Consider the following 17085-nt stretch of genomic DNA (forward strand, 5'->3'; position numbering starts at 1 on the left):
TGATGACTATTTAGCAGGCGAGAGACATCTTTATCTTAGTTTTACAACTACAGAGTTGCTATGCAACTTTAAAGTTGGTGCCAATGGTTTTTCGTGTTAGTTTTTTAGCGGTTAAAAATCCTGATAATGTTCAATTGACTGAATCTTAATCAGAATAGGTAGAGTTGTACTGCGGTATCCAAAATATCCTGCATTTTACCGCAGGTAACCGCTGGTTCAATTCTTGGACGTCCCCTGCCGAAACCAGCATTAATACAGAAATGCATCATCAGATATCATACATCAAACAACTCGAAAATGAGACATTAAAACACAGCTATGAATACATTCATGAATTGGACTAGAATTTATTCAAGATATGAGGTAGGTAGACGGATCCTTTGAAAAATACCAAGTCCACGAAAATGGAAAAGTATGAACATTAAGAAGTAATGATTAATTGGATCAAAATACCGAAAATATGATGAAACAATAGAAATAAGAAGGCTGACTTGATTCTGGGTATGTATACACAATCGATGACCTTTAAGCATCTTCTGAAAAGGAATCCAACTCAAGAAATTTGGTCAAAGAAATAAAAAGAAAAGACATAAAGAATCAGGAAGAAGGAGGAAGAAAAGGTATAATACTGAAGTGAGAAAGCATTGAAAAGAAGGGATTTTTCAGGTTGAAACAAGAGGGAGGGAGAGCGTATAAATGACTTTATTTTTAAGTAATCCGAAGGAAGAAAAAAAAGGAACAGAAATGAGATGAGAGAATATAATAAGAAAAAGAAAGAGACAAAGGAATATAAATCAACACTTGGACCCTAGATAGCGAGAGGAGAATGTGAAACATTTAAGTTCAAAGCAGACATTCAGAAAAGGGACGTCGACGCCTGCGAATCCCATTATTGCGTCAGCAGAATCGGGAACCCGCCATTGGCTCGTTAACGTCGTAGACCACAATCCTCCGGAATAACGCGAGCAAGCAGTTCAGAGCAAATGCGTCGGAGGCGGTTAAGGTTGATATTTGACTCAAGGCGTCAAGGCGTGTATCGGTTAAACCCCCAAATTCATTTACTAACTCTCCGTTATCGTGTTATGGGTCGAAGATAACAAAAAAAGACCTATTTTGCACATAGCCTTTTCCTACGCATGTGTTAATATCTCCCCGCCTTACCCGGATTTGGCGAATCACTATCTTATCTCCGGATCGTATTGTTGTTTTCGTCAAACACCCACAAAAAATGTAACGAATCTGCGTCCTCTGGGAAGAGTCCCTTTGGACAATGTTGGCCTGATTGTTACTTCATTAATGATGACCATCGTACCTTTTATATATATATATAATATATATATATATATATATATATATATATATATATATACACCTGTATCTTCGAAATGGAACGCTCTTCGGCGACGCACAAATACTACCTTGATCAAAAAGTTCCCGGAATAACCACCGTGTGGCGCTCCCATCGTTCCGATTTGAGTTCTGTTTTTTTTGTTAAATTGGTACATCTGTTGTTGATATTCCCTTTAAATCTTAGTGTCATAACTTGACATTTGCAAAAGTTACGTAGCCAAGAGTACATCTATCTCTGTGTGTGTTGGCGATTTTTTACAATTGCAGAAATGGATTTAAATTTGCAACAACGAACTTGTATTAAATTTTGCGTAAAAAACGGATTTAGTGGCGCACGGACGTTGGAAATGTTGGAAAAGTGTTTCGGCAACGATTCTCTAAAAAAAACGGTCGTTTACCAGTGGCACGAGCGGTTCAGAAGTGGTCGTGAGTCAATCGAAGATGATGAACGCAGTGGCAGACCATCGACATCGAAAGTCGGTGAAAAAATTGATAAAGTAAAAGAAATGTTGGTCAATAACCGCAAATTAACCATCAGAGAAATAGCGGAGGACTTGAACATTGCCTATGGATCCGCCCAAGACATTGTGGTTAATGATTTGGGTTTCCGTCGTGTAGCAGCAAAGTTGGTGCCAAAAGACCTCAATTTCATGCAAAAAAGAGACCGTGTTGACGTCGCAAAAGACATGATTTGCGAGGCTGAATCCGATCCCACATTCATCAAAAGGATCATTACTGGAGACGAGACGTGGGTTTATGAGTACGACACGCAATCCAGACATCAGGCAAGTGAATGGCGTTCACCAAATGAGCCGAGACCAAAAAAACCACGTCGTTTTCAGTCAAAAAAGAAGGCAATGCTGACGGTTTTTCATGGATTACAACGGTGTAGTGCATCATGAATTTTTGCCAGAAGGCCAGACAGTAAACAAAGAGTATTATTTGGGCGTTATGAGACGTTTGCGGGGATCGAGATGGTGCGGGGGCTAACGTACTGGCTTCCCACCCTGAGGGCGTGGGTTCAAATCCCGGCGGTGTTGAATATTTTTCAGAGGTATCTCGATCCCTACTTGAGGTGCTTTGTGGAGGGCACTTTGAGTGAGTACGCCGTCCGTCGGATGGGACGTTAAGCCGCGGACCCCTTGGCGCCTTTCGTAAAGAGTAGGCTAATGCCGACGCCGGGTTTCTCTCCACCCTTCATCCTTTCCTGTCCTTCCCCTATGGCGCAAATGACCTTAGCTGTCGGTCGCCTCCCATCAAAACTACTACTACTACTACGAGACGTTTGCGTGAAGCAATTCGCCGAAAGAGACCAGAAATGTGGGCAGAAAACTCGTGGATTTTGCACCATGATAACGCACCGTCGCACAGTGCTATCATTATTCGTAATTTTTTGACGAAAAATGCAACAAATACCATCCAACAGCCACCGAATTCACCTGATTTGGCTCCCTGTGACTTCTTTCTGTTCAATCGAGTTAAAAAACCATTACGGGGAACGCGTTTTAGCAGCCGAGAGGAAGTAATGGAAAAATCGCAGGAAGCACTGATGGACATACCGAAAACCGAATATAAAAAATGTTTCGAGGATTGGATCAAGCGCTGGCATAAGTGTGTTGCAGTCGATGGGGATTACTTTGAAGGGGACAATATAGATTTAGATGAATAAACTTGTATTTTTAATTTTCTGAATAAATTCCGGGAACTTTTTGATCAAGGTAGTATATAAAAACACAGATGTAGATTTTTAGAATATAGAGACACAAAGAAAGGACACTCAAAATATGTCATTTGACGTTTCGACAGCTCGGCAGTAGTCTTCCGTCTTCCTTTCTTTGTGTCTCTATATTCTAAAAATCTACATCTGTGTTTATATATATATATATATATATTTCTATCCAAATGGATTCAGGTGATTTAGACTAGCATTGAGTGCGCAAATTATTTGCCCAAGGTTCCTTCCATTTCAAATGTCATATTAATTTATTCTGGAGACAGGAATGAGATAAAAATATTAACTTAAGCTGAAACTACGGGGGAGACTCATAATGAATACCATGTGTAAAAGACTTCACCATGCAGTGCACGGCGGTTACCTATCATATTCCCGAACGTATTTTCCCGAATAGCATTTTTCCCGAAAGTCCCCTTCCCGAATGACAAATTCCCGAACGCAATTTCCCGAATACTACTTTCCCGAATAATAGTTTTCCCGAATGAGTTTAAAAAAAAACAACCCAACCTAACCCAAATGAAAATTATAGATGCAACGAATTGGAATACTTGCTGAATATCGCACACAATATTGTATTGTGATTAAAATAGTGTAAAAAAATTTTGATTTAAATGAGATTTTGTAAGATTTAAATAAGATTTTGCACTCATTCGGGGAAAAAATAATTCGGGAAATTGCATTCGGGAAAATGATGGTATACCGTGCACGGCTTTTGCTACATTTAGCGATGATTTTAAGTTTTTTCCCAGCAATTAATGACAGAACTGTGTAATTTAGCCTAAATTAGTGGGGAATTTAATGTAGGATCTAATAATTGAATAGAATTCCTACAAGCAAGTGCTTCTATTGGTACGTGCAGTGTCAACCATACTTTTGCTTGTTTCTATAAACAGTTCAACAATGCAGAAGCATGTTTCTGCCAACAGCGCCACATTGCAATCATTTGAGAGAAAAGAATATCCTATAGTCCGTATTCAGCAACTTGATTTCGGTTGTACAACTCATATGAAATGAATGTCCTTTTTAATTAAACGATTTTATACGGCTTTAAATTGGCAGTAAGAAGTTGGTGAGGACGATTTTTTAGAATCAGTGCCATCTAACGGCAAAATCGAAACCTCAACCCATACCGCTCCACAATCGAATGGTAACCACAGAACAGTTGAGGAGAGATAAACAGCGTTCACCCGCATCCATTTTGTGGTAATTGTTTTTTTGGGCATTTCTTTGGCTTGGGGTAAATATGCTAGATATAAACTCTATAACCATCATTCACGAAATTAGCGTCCGTAGTGTGAGTTCAGCAAAGAAAGAGTGCGCTCGAGTGGTGGCAGGTTTGCATTAATTCGCGTTTCATTTTTTTTTCTTAGATTACTGTTCACGCCTTTTACTAGATCACCAGCTCGCTTCAGCTAAGCGTGACGTTCTCGCCAAGTCGCTCGTGACGGAAGTGGATGCACTAACCTTGAGGAATGAATCACGAGAATCTTGTTGAGTTACTGGCTTACCAGTTTAAGAAAAATTCAAGTTATGTTAGATAGTATAGAGATAATGTCAACGCAACGAATTCATCTACGCCTTTATTTCGCACGGGGTGATATAAAATTTAAAAAAAAACTAGTTTTAATTTGCACCATTAGAAAAATTATTTCATTTTTATTGAGAGTGGACGTTCATGTGAGCGGTTTATCGTGAAGATAAACACTTGATCGAAAGCTTTGTCGGAAAATAATCTGTTGATATCTTCTGACTGGAATCTCTCTTATGAATTCACTCCCCGAGGGAGATAACTTATTGAGAAGATAACTGGTTGAATATCAAAACCTACTTCCGATAAGCAAATACCTTGTCAAGTCAAAATAAATACTGATTAACATGGCGAATGTTGGACAATTGATGTAGGATAGAATTGCCAAAATATTCTTCCTGTATTCAAAGACGTCAGCAAGGTAATAGCATATCATTTTCTGTATCTTTTTGCGGTGAATTTTAAAGAAAATGGTCAAAGTGAAGAAAACTTGTATGTGGTTCTTGGTTTTCTACGGCTCGGAAACTTGGTCGTTGTAACAAGATGATAGGAACCGAATGGAGTCTTTTGATTTGATAATTAGATTGCTTTGCCGTTAGACGTCATTTTTCTGTTTAAATATAGAAATCATGAATGATTGCAACGGTACGTGAAGAAAAGAATACAAAAAGTTGAAATTTTTTAAGCATGGAAAATGGCTAAAATATAAAAGTACGAGGGTCATCCGGAAAGTAGTACCCGTTCGTGAAATAAAGACACAAAAGTAAAAATTAACAAACATAAAAAATTTTATTTGAAAGAGGATACTTTAAACTACTTCTCAACATAATCTCCAAGCAAATTAAGGCATTTGTCATAACGTGTGACAAGTTTCTGTATTCCTGCTGCATAGTCCTTCGCCGCCAGCTCATTGAGATACGCGAGGGACCCATCTTGCACAAATTTTTGCATAATGCAGATGGTGTTTAACAATTTCATGAACAATTGTTCGAGAAACATTGGGAAAATGCTCACAGATGTCATCAATTGTGACGCGCCGATCGTTCCTCACGAATTCGTCAACTGAGCTCACCAGTTGGTCTGTAATGACAGACGGTCTCCCCGAACGCTCATCGTCGTGTGTGTTCCCCCTCCCCATGTTGAAGTTGCGACACCACCGCCGAACAGACGACTCGTCCATTACATTGTCTCCATACACCTCCTTTAATTGGCGATGAATATCACATGGGCGAACGTTTCTTGCATTGAGGAATTTAATCACTGCCCTCACTTCACAACTGGCGGCGTTCTCAATTTTTTTAAACATTGTAAACAATCACAGAAACAACACAGGCAATGCTAGCGTCACGCAGCTTGGCTCAGAGAAGGCAGACAAGCCACTGAAGCTATCTGACCTCGTCCAGCGGCTACTCACGTCGTCAGCACTTCATGCGGCACGAACGGGTACTACTTTCCGGATGACCCTCGTATTTTCCAACAATAAATTCAAAATATAACGGTGAACATGCAACTGTTTAATTACTTTTTACATGTTAAATACGCCAGTGAAAAATAATGAGAAAAAAATTTGCTGTAGAACAAGGTTATTACAGATTACATAACTTGATTATTATAGTTCGGGTCCTAGACAACGTCAAAAACACTACGTCATTCGAACATCAATTGGGTGACGTCCGGGAACTATATCGTTGGCTTTGTTAGGTAGCGTTTCTACGCGAGGTTTTCATTTGTTAATGCGTGTTTGACGAAAATAATGTGTTGCAATATTATTTCTGGAAATAAATATTCTTATTTTGATTGCTTTGTTTATTTGACGAAATGAAAAAAGCGTGCATCAAAATATACAAGTCCGATTTAAGTTACATTTCAACTCTTTTGAGGAGCTCCGTCCACCATGATGTGATTCGTAAACATAATGCCATATTCGATTCATGAGGGCACATTAAAAATATTATTCATTCGTTCTTCGCTTCAAGTAAAAAAGAAGCCTGCCAGATCCCTACACCCATGTCCGTTTTGAATAATACACTCTCAAATATTATTTATTTCTTGCGGAGGATTATTAAACATTTTTTTCGAGCATTCATTATTTTTTAGGACTAAAATTCATTGATTTTTTTTACATAATATTACATCGTTACAAATTTAGTCAAACGATCTCCTTGAAAATAATTGAATCAATGAACATAAACGACGCTCGTTTGATGTTGAAATGAGTAGCGCCGTGTGACATCAACTAGCTGGTGTTGTTGTGACTTAATTGGGTTTGGTGCTCTTGGTGCCAAACCTCTTGAACCAATACATACTTTAATCGCAAATATTGCGGGAATAAAAAATATTCTCTGATTATATACGATTCATACTATCGGTACGTGTCAAATTAATAATTCAAATCAACTGAACCCGTGAGTAAACATTATGAAATTAAGCAGGGTGATGAAAAATCCGTTGTTAGTTCACGTATGCGAATACAAGCGGCCAAACGAAATCGCTGCCCCATTTGACTGAAACATTCGTGGTTTTGGCTTGATTTGAAGAATAAAATGCAGCAACAGTTTTCATCGCGGTGTCGCCTTGCATGAAAATGAAAAAAATTGACGAATTTCCTCATATCAACAGGCAATAAGTACGGAACGTGATACTAAAAATCTCCTACCTAAAACGACCTGCTTTAACATGGGATTCCGTCAGAAGCCCTAATCGAAAGTACGAGATTTTAACAAAGTTCTGTAACAGATATATGTTCGGCAAAAAAATGAACGAATTTCGAGTTTTTTTTACGATAGGAAGGAGAAAGAATTGCAGAATACTTTTCCTTTCATTATGTACAGAATTATTTGCGAGAAATAGTCCAATATTGGATTGCATTCCGAAATAGTCGATCACTTAGTATATATTAAGCCTTAATGAAGGAATTAGGATATCGGAAAAGGCTTTTCATAAACGAAATACAAAAATATGTCCTATTATCGTTGGGAAACTCGAAAATGTTCGTATTCGTAATCGTCAGGTGTTAGACGTGGGAGGAAATGAAAATGGGAATTAGAGTCGGTGGGGAATTCAACAAATCAGCAAGGGTCGTGGATGACCAAGCTGTAGTTGACCTGTCAGCCATTGGGGCACAACCACTGCTGAGCGCGTTGGATAGTCAGTACGATAGGTATTGGGTGATAATAAATGCCAGCAAAACATAGGTTATGAGGTTTTCAAAAATTAGCGGAGCTATGTTAAACTTTAGAATAGGGCAAAAACTAAACCAGGCGGAACATTCCAACTCTCTCAAAAGTGATTTGGACCAATATTGCCAAAGTAGTAGGGACATAATGGAAAATAATTGCTTTAGGTAAAGAAGCTTTCACAAGAAGGAGGGAGTTGATGACAGGGACGTTGAGTAAGGATGTTAAGAAAATACTCGTCAAGACTATGATATGGAGCGCAGTTATGTACGTCGCGAAAACATGGTGAATGAAACACGATGATAGGCGTAGATTGGACGCTTTTGAAAAGTAGGTGTGCAGAAGATAAAATGGACCGAAAGGAAAATAAACGAGGAAGTGGTGGATACGGTGGGCGAGGAGAAGGATTGTTGGGAAAATCATTAGGAGGCAGGAAAAATGGATGCAAACCGTTATGATTGGTAGTGGGATTTTGAAGACTGTGATAGAGGGAACATACCATCCAATATCCCTATCCTATTCCTACCCTTACCTCGTGTTGGCCTAAAATTCTCCCCTCTATTACTGACTTCAACATCCCATTGCATATTAATACGCCTTTCATCAATTTTCCCTGCCTCCTCCTATAATGAATGACTTTTCGTTTACGTCGCAGTTTTTTCAAGTCCCATTATTTTCAAGTTTATCGTGGCGAAGGATTTGAAATCAATCTGGTTAGGATCAAACGTTCATGTATGTGTTTATTTATTATGTATGTATGTATGTATATATATAATAAATTGGACGGCAACAAACAATATAAAAATACATAAAAAGATCACTCACACGTTATTTCTTGATAATTTCGACGGAATTCTGCCCCGTCTTCATCGGAAGATATAGAAATAATTACTTCTATATCTTCCAATGAAGACGGAGCAGAATTCCGTCGAAATTATCAAGAAATAACGTTCGAGTGATCTTTATATATATATATATATATATATATATATATATATATATATATATATATATATGACCCACGGTTCTCAGGGTAAATTACATATCCTCGATAGCTCCAGTGGTTAAGAGCATCCGCCCGGCAAGTGGAAAGATCCGGTGTTCGAGTCCCGGTTGAGGAAATAGTTTTACTCTTGTGATCCGTTCGATTCCGCCTTCCCCACCTCTATTGTGTTCGTCCTTTATACTTGTTCCTATCCCTTTTCCTTATATATGTTTCTGTATATATGAGTATTTATTCGCCGTTTGGCGGGATTTCGTGTTTGAATGTGTATATATATATATATATATATATATATATATACACACACACACACACATACACCCTGCAAACCACCACCAGGGTATATGGCAGGGGGTGAATACATATCAGAATAACTTTCCCCGAACATGACCCTACCGCGGTCGAACAATGTCATTATGATCCCTTATCGTTCGTGGAAAATATGACATCTTAAATCTATCTGTTCTACACTCAATCCCTCTAATTTTATGTAAAATTTCTTTCCTACCTTAGTGCGATGGGGGTAATAATACATTTTCAACATCACGGTATATTAATTAAATGAAGAATACAATGTGTCTTTCCACTGTCCTGTATCTGAGGTACCTGATAATGACGCTTGAGCGTTGAAACTAGTTGTACGTGAATAAAGGACAGTGGAAAGATACATTGTCTTCTTCAATTAATTTCTAAAAAGTTGAGCCGGGAACAATTGACTACGGTTTTTTTATTAACATTACTGTATATAGTATAGGAAACCGCGATTATGCTAAAAATTAAAAATGGTAAACATTCTTTTCCACTCTTTATCGAATGGGGTGGGGGAAATCCTTCATTAAACAAAGTAAGCCAAGGAAGGAAGCCCTGGCTTCCCTCATTTTCCATTCCTTGACCAATCGGAATCGCATTGGTCGCCTCGCGCGGTTGTGCTACATTGTCCGTTTACGTATGGAGCAAATCCTAATTTGTCTCCGGCGGTGATTTTTGGGGCGTATGCCGATCCCGATTGTTGCGTTTCGCGACGACCGCAGAAAACGCCAGCTGGTGTATTGATAAACAGCTAATCCGTCCTTGACACGAATTTATTTACGAAATGAAATCACTGTTCACGTGGTTCAAGTCAAGAGATTCATGGCGAATGAAGTAAGGAGAGATAGAGAATATTTATGTGCAGTTTTCACCATAGAAATCGAATTTTTTTTGCTTATTTCTTTGATCATACCATTTGGAAGAGTGTTGGCCACTATTTCTTCAAGAGATTCAAGTCAAGAGATTCATGGCGAATGAAGTAAGGAGAGATAGAGAATATTTATGTGCAGTTTTCACCATAGAAATCGACTTTTTTTCGCTTATTACTTTGATCATACCATTTGGAAGAGTGTTGGCCACTATTTCTTAGCCGAAATCGCAGTGGCTTTGACCTGGGAATTGTGAAAATCTTCTAACAAACCGCACCAAGTTTCACACCATTTCCGAATCCGACTGAGAACATCAACTCTTACAATGAGTATTCAGGCCGTAGATAACGAAAAGAATAGGATGGAAATAGGGGAAATAATAACCTCCGTGTCCGTGAAATGTGCATGCCTTGTCATCTAATAGAATGTTAGGCCCTATCACTGTGATTGAGAGTGCATTCGGTGGATGTGTGATTTCGACCGTGGGATAGATATTTTGTTAGTTTTTTTAATCCGTGATTAGTATTTTTTTTAAATCACTTATTTCCCGTAAATACTACTGTGTCGTGACTAATGATCTCATTGCTTCGGCGATTCAAGTTGAGAGGTGAATCTGAAAGTAATTAAGTAGATTGGTTCACACGGGTAAAGGTGATTTACGTGACTTTATTCTTCATTCTATAGTCACTCCTTACCGAGCTACCAGCTAAAACAGCGAGACAGTCACGGCAACAACAAAAAGAAAAGCCTCGCGCGAGTAATTAGTACAATTAATAGTATTACACTAAATATCAAGAAACCATTAACAAGTAATTCATTGCTCACATAAAAGACGAACGAAAAAAGTACATTTACGAATGTCGTTAGTTACTATGCATATTTTATATTCAACAATATTGTCCACGCTATCTTCATTGTTGGTCGACATCGAGCACTTTTGTAAGATGTGCGACAAGGCTTCATCAACTTTCGTTCGCATTTGGGGTTAAATTTGTACATTACTCAGGAATGCGTGTAAATTACTCAGGAATGTAAATTACTCAGCTATGTCGATAGAGCGTATTGGTCTCAAAAGACTATTTATGTTCATAACGCATTCGATTCACCCTCCAATACTTTTGATGAATTTGTTCGACTACACTCATCCCATTAAAATTTTGCCGATGCCTAGACTTTCAAGTATGTCAAACGTAGTCCGGAAGCCCGTGGCCTTGAACGCGTGCATGTGGAGGACATGCCGGCAATGATCGGCCTTGAGAAAGGTTTTACCTGGGTATGTATTGTATGTATGTGTGTGCTAGCATATATGCACTCGCACATACACAAACACATATGCATAAATGATCGCTAAAAATGAGCACGTCGAAAATATGGCCATTTAAATTAGTTTGTTTAAGCTTACGTAAACAAATATTTAATGTTTTTCGCGACAGTCAAGTTTTGGTGTCAGAAGGCCGAGTACATGAGCAAGAAATTCCTCGTAAACTTCTATTTTTCAAGGTCCGCCAAAGAAGTATCAGATTCTTCGTATGTTTATGCAGACGCCGCCTAGTGGCCCCGAAACATCTTTTTGAGTTTCAGGAAAAACTTTAAATATTTGGTTAAATATATAAGGATGGGATATATAAGGGTCGCGGTACGGGTAGAGCGTTGGACAACTGGCCGGAGGTACCGGGTGCGATTTCGGGGCAAGCCTCTCTGAGCACCTGTAGCTCCGCCCAAGCTATGTTATTTTTCGGGTACCAAATCTTCCTGGGAAACTTTAACCGCCAAAGGGAAAGGAACTGGCCCCCCTACCCTGATGTGTGAATTTCACACGCCGTATAGGGCTTAGTACTGGGTGAACTTTACAATAGCCTACCAAACCGACCTTAGGGTGATTACTGTGTTTGTAGTGTATCATGTATGTATGTATGTATATGTATGTATATATATATATATATATATATATATATATATATATATATATATATATATATAACTTGGGTAAAAGTCTCACGGATGATGTGAATAATAATATTTGACTACATAATTTTTTTTCAGATTTCCTTACTTTTCGAATCGCCCTCGTATTTCAAAGTTTGACGCAGTTAAATCATCACTCACGTCTATTTTGCCTGCGACGTCTTGTTGTAACGGAAGAAAGACCGGAAAATAATCAATTTCCTATTTATTGAAAATGTTTATTAATTCAACGGCAAACTCAAAACAAAACGATTGTTCATTCTTTTGTTAAACAATCCGTTATCTCTTTTCACTCCATTAAATCTCTACCCTGTGTAATCACATATTTGTAATGATTTTTAAAAACTATGGCAACACATGAGCAGTAAGTGTTGGTAACAATTTTTAAAATAATATTCCTAACCAGGTTCGAACAGGGCTATAAATGTGTTGACGCAGAACGCTATTCGCCATTGAAGTGCAGAGTTTTTAGTTTTCTTATTGCTGTTGGGGGTGCGTTGACCATCAAACTCTGTGGCGATACCGAAAATTGTCAAATGCCAAAAATCCTCTCTCGTTTTATTTCTATACCCGACAAGCCACCGCCTGGGTGCGTGGCAGGGGGTAAATACATAACAGAATAATTTTACCCGAACATGGCCATATCGCAGCCGAACAATGTTATTATGATCCCCTATCGTTCGTGGAAAAAATGACATCTTAAATCTATTTGTTCTATACATAATATCTATAATTTCATTGACATGATCTCTCCTACCGCATTACGATTGGGGTAATGATACATTTTCAACATCACTGCTAAATGGACGTCCTTCCATAATTACGCAAGAGCTTTAATATGTAATTTAACTTTCGCTCCGTTAGTCATTCCCAGCCTAGCGGCTCCAATATTTGGGATATGCGCTCCTAAGTTTATCCTTACACAGTTTTACAAATCTAGCTACTCTACGTTGCACGCTCCAATCCAATCCGGCAATTAATCGAACTTCCATATACTAGCAGTATATTATAAACTAACCAGCGGAAGATAACTTTTCTCTCTGACCTTTTCAATACTTTTACTCAGTACTCTTCTAATAAATCTCAAATTTTTTGTCACCTTGTCCACATATTCCCCGCATATATTTCACTCACGAGAGATCTTGAGTGAGGTTAAACGCCTAGGTATTAAATTGAGTGTGCATATTCGATTTCGGTGTTCCCAATGCAGCTGGCGTTCGGAAGGGAATCGTTCTTTTTCCAAAAATTCATCTCTACGTACTTTTTTAAGCTTCATTCTAATTGACAAGTGTCCAACCAGCGTTTTATAGCATTAAGGTAATCTGATAAAGCTTCTGTGTCCTCAGGATCACGGATATCACGGTAAACCACTGCATCGCCGGCAATTAAACGTATTTTACTAGTAACTACGGAGTCAATGTCGTTAACGCAATAAATAACGGAATAATAGAGGTCCAATAACACTTCCCTGGGGAACACCTGAAGTAACCTCTACTGAATTTGAGTTTACTCCATCTATCACTGCTCTTTAAACCCGACCATTCAGAAAGTATTTAATCCAAACTCTTATATTTTAATGTATGCTATATACTTCTAGCTTTACAAGTGGTTTTTCTGAGGAACTTTGTCGAAGGTTTTCTTAAAATCTAGACAAAATCACGTCTACTGCAACATTCCTCTCTCCTGGAATAAGAATATCATGAACAAAAAGCGCAAGTTCTGTCTCGCAGGGTCTACCTTTTCGGAAACCGCAGTGATTTTCCATTCATAATTCCTGATTACTGTGGTACCTCACGATCGAACTAGCAACTGCATGTTCCATAAACTTGCAAGAAATGGATGGAAGGGAAATAGCTCTGTAATTGCCTGATATGTGCTCAGGATGGCCGCGGGATATCGGAAATATTATTACGTCCAGATGCCCGCAACAATCGAAAATTGTCTCGAGGGCGGTAGGAATAACCATAATGACAACGAAATAAATAGTGACACTCAGTCAACGTAGTCACTGTAGCCAAAATAAAAACTTCGCCCCGATTGGGCGGTGGTTTTGAACAATGGAAACCGTGGTAACAACCACCGTTGCAACCATGGCAACCTGACTTTTCTTTTCAAATACATGTATGCACATAAGACGCGTGCTCGTGAGGGAAACAGAAGAGTGAACGAACGTAAACAACTCACGATTTGCTCGGTGTGACTTCTTCCTCCTCCTTCTGCTGTTCTCTCCCTCTCCTCTATTCGCCAAAGTTGATTCGAATACGATTTTCTTATTCCCGGTCGTTCCTGCGGTGGTATAATATGTGCTTCTCAATCCTTTTATGTTCTCTTCACTGCAAGTTCCACGCTCTTCTCAAAATAAGGTGTTCGTAAGAGGAAAAAAAAACCTCTTGCTTCTCCCCGCGAAGCACTCAAAAAGACATCTCCGGTCGGCGGACTAGCACCAACTGTTGAACTCGGCAGCTTCGCGCACATGGTCTTTAATGGCGGATGGAATGGAGGGGAAATGAGTGGTGTGAGGTGTACGGATAGGAGGAGGGGGAGGTGACGGGCGAAAAGGTATGCACGAGAAAGGGGGGAGGGCGGGGGTGGGGGTGAAGACTTTCCTCCTCAGCGATGAGTGAGGTCACAGTCACGTTCGCCACCCCTCCTCCAATCCCCTCTTTTCCCTCCCTCCCCCCGTTACGCTAGCTCTCCGTGGCCTCCCTCCAATCCACCCAACCCCATACCTTCCCCTCATCCCCTCTCCCGCCTCTACCGTCACGCTTCAACAATTCTCCCTTCTCGCTGAAAACAATCCCCCACTCCCGTATCGAAAAATTAAACTCACCTCGCGAAAAAATGATTACTGCCTCGCGTACAGTGATGCCTTCTTCTAGAAAAATTATCTCCTGGTTTATGCAAATAGGTTCCTTGGTATTATACCGATTGAGATAGGTTTTGGATCGATACAGATTATATATAACGGTACAAAGTAACGTTTCTTTACCTTTCCAAGAAAACACGTTGTAAAACGTTGTTATGATGAACGTAGCGGTGTATCCAAAACACTAGAGTAGCTAGGATGGGAAATACTCACGGAGCGAAAGTTAAATTACAGATTGAAGCTCTGGCATTCATTGGAAGGAGGTCTCTTTGGCAGTGATGTTGAAAATGCATTACTAACTCCATCGTACTACGGTTTGGAGAGATCATGTCAATAAATTTAGAGAGATTAAGTGTAGAACGTATAGATTTAAGATGTCATTTTTTTCCACGAACGATAGGGGATCAGAATAACATTGTTCGACCGCGTTAGGGTCATAGTCAGGTAACATTATTCTGTTGAGTATTCATCCCCTGCCACACACCCTAGCGGTGGCTTGAAGGGCACATAAATAAATAAATCATACACGCTCTGCAACAAACCTGTCTTTATTTCCTAATAATTTCAATCTACCTTCACTCTGTTCAAAATGGCTATTCATTTCCTACTACTACGGCTACGCTCGTTTCTCGAATTACATTTTTCTTTAGCAGTCTTTATCGTCAATTAAATTGTTCTGCATCCGTTATTCTTGCCTCCTTATGATTTCTCCCAACAATTCCCTCACCTCCCCCGCCATACTATGCCTGGTACTATCTCGTTTGCTTTCCTCTCCATCCATTTAACCATTTACATCCTTCTCCGCACCCGCACTGTCTCGAAAACCTCAAAACCTTGCACTGACTACCATACTTAACTGCTAAGTCCTTATTTGAGGAGGTAGGCCAAAATTGATTGTATCATATTAGCTGGTAAACACTTCCTTCCTGTTGTTTCATTAGCAGCGAGTAAATTACCAAATTCTCTTCTGTCCTTTGACTAAATGCGAATCTTCAGGGTTGAGTTAACCCTTAAGTAGGTAGTCTCTAGAACTTAAAAGAAAAAAACTGAAATTCTTAGGAATTCCTTCGTTCAAATAGTATACAAGGTGTGATCAAAAACAGACCGGACTGATTTTATTCTGCGCAAACCGTTCAACGGATCGAAACGAGACACATTGTGCCATATAGCGACACATCTGGTGACTAAAACGAGAGGTGTGCGTTTGTTTACGCCGAGTCGTTATGCAGCAGCAGCGGTACGTGTCTTAACCTGTTCGTCGCCGCGTGCAACGGCAGCCATGAAGGAGCTAGAGGAACAGCGTGTGTGCGTGAAAATTTATTTCAAACTTGGCAAAAGTGCTACGGAGATATTTGGAATGGTCCAAACTTTTTTCAGCCAGATTCAATCCTTTTTACATGCAGCTTTGAGTCGAAGCCAGTGTTTTGAGAGGTACAGTCGTTTTCAGTCGGGCAGAACCTCGACAGATGAAGATTCGCGAACGGGGTGAGCTTCCACTTAGACAGACCCAAGCCATGTCAAATTGGTGAACGATTTGGTGCGGGAAAATCGCCGTTTAACTATTAGGGAGATAGCCGAGGGAGTGAACATTAGTTTTGGGTCCTGTCAGACAATTTTGACAGATATTTTGGGCATGACGCGCGTTGCATCTAAATTCGTCCCGCGGGTGCTGACTGATGAATAGAGACAAAAACGTGTGGACATTTGTCAGGAACTCCTGGACCGAGCCAATACCGACCCAGAATTCCTCAAAAACCATCGTAACCGGTGACGAAACCTGGGTTTACGGTTATGATGTTGAGACAGAGGCCCAGTCTTCTCAGTGGACAGGTCCTCATTCTCCGCGACCAAAGATAGCTCGCATGTCCCTGTCCAATGTGAAAGTCATGCTGTTGTGTTTCTTCGATTGGCAAGGGCTGATTAATTACGAATACGTCCCTCAAGGTCAAACCGTCAACCAAGATTTCTACTTAAAGGTTATGAAGAGGCTGAGGGTCGCAGTGAGCCGAAAGAGGCCGGATATGTGGAGAAACAATGCTTGGCGTTTCCACCACGATAACGCGCCGGCTCACACGGCACTGACGTGATAGAGATATTTCGTCAGAACCGGAACTTCCGTGATCCTGCAGCCACCCTGCACTCTAGATGTGGCTCCATCATACGTTTTTTGTTTCCATAGTTAAAATCAACCTTGAACGGGCGCCGATTATTTTTGTTTACACAATTACGTTGCAATTAGGCAAATTTCCTGGTGGCAACGGTCAGGTTAGGTCAAAGATAACTC

At 39.7% G+C, this 17085-nt stretch overlaps 1 protein-coding gene across 1 annotated transcript in view; it reads right to left on the reverse strand.

Annotated features, from left to right (window-relative positions):
- LOC139698788 (alpha-tocopherol transfer protein-like) overlaps positions 1-14358 on the reverse strand; it is a 118813-nt gene extending 104455 nt beyond the window's left edge. Inside the window, exon 1 of the mRNA XM_071597702.1 lies at positions 14120-14358. The gene's annotated coding sequence lies outside the window, so the exon portion shown is untranslated. The remainder of the gene's footprint in view (positions 1-14119) is intronic.
- Positions 14359-17085: the final 2727 nt, after the last annotated feature.

The sequence above is a fragment of the Hetaerina americana genome, unplaced genomic scaffold (assembly GCF_022747635.1).
Source record: "Hetaerina americana unplaced genomic scaffold, ioHetAmer1.1.p SCAF_9, whole genome shotgun sequence".
NCBI lineage: Eukaryota > Metazoa > Arthropoda > Insecta > Odonata > Calopterygidae > Hetaerina > Hetaerina americana.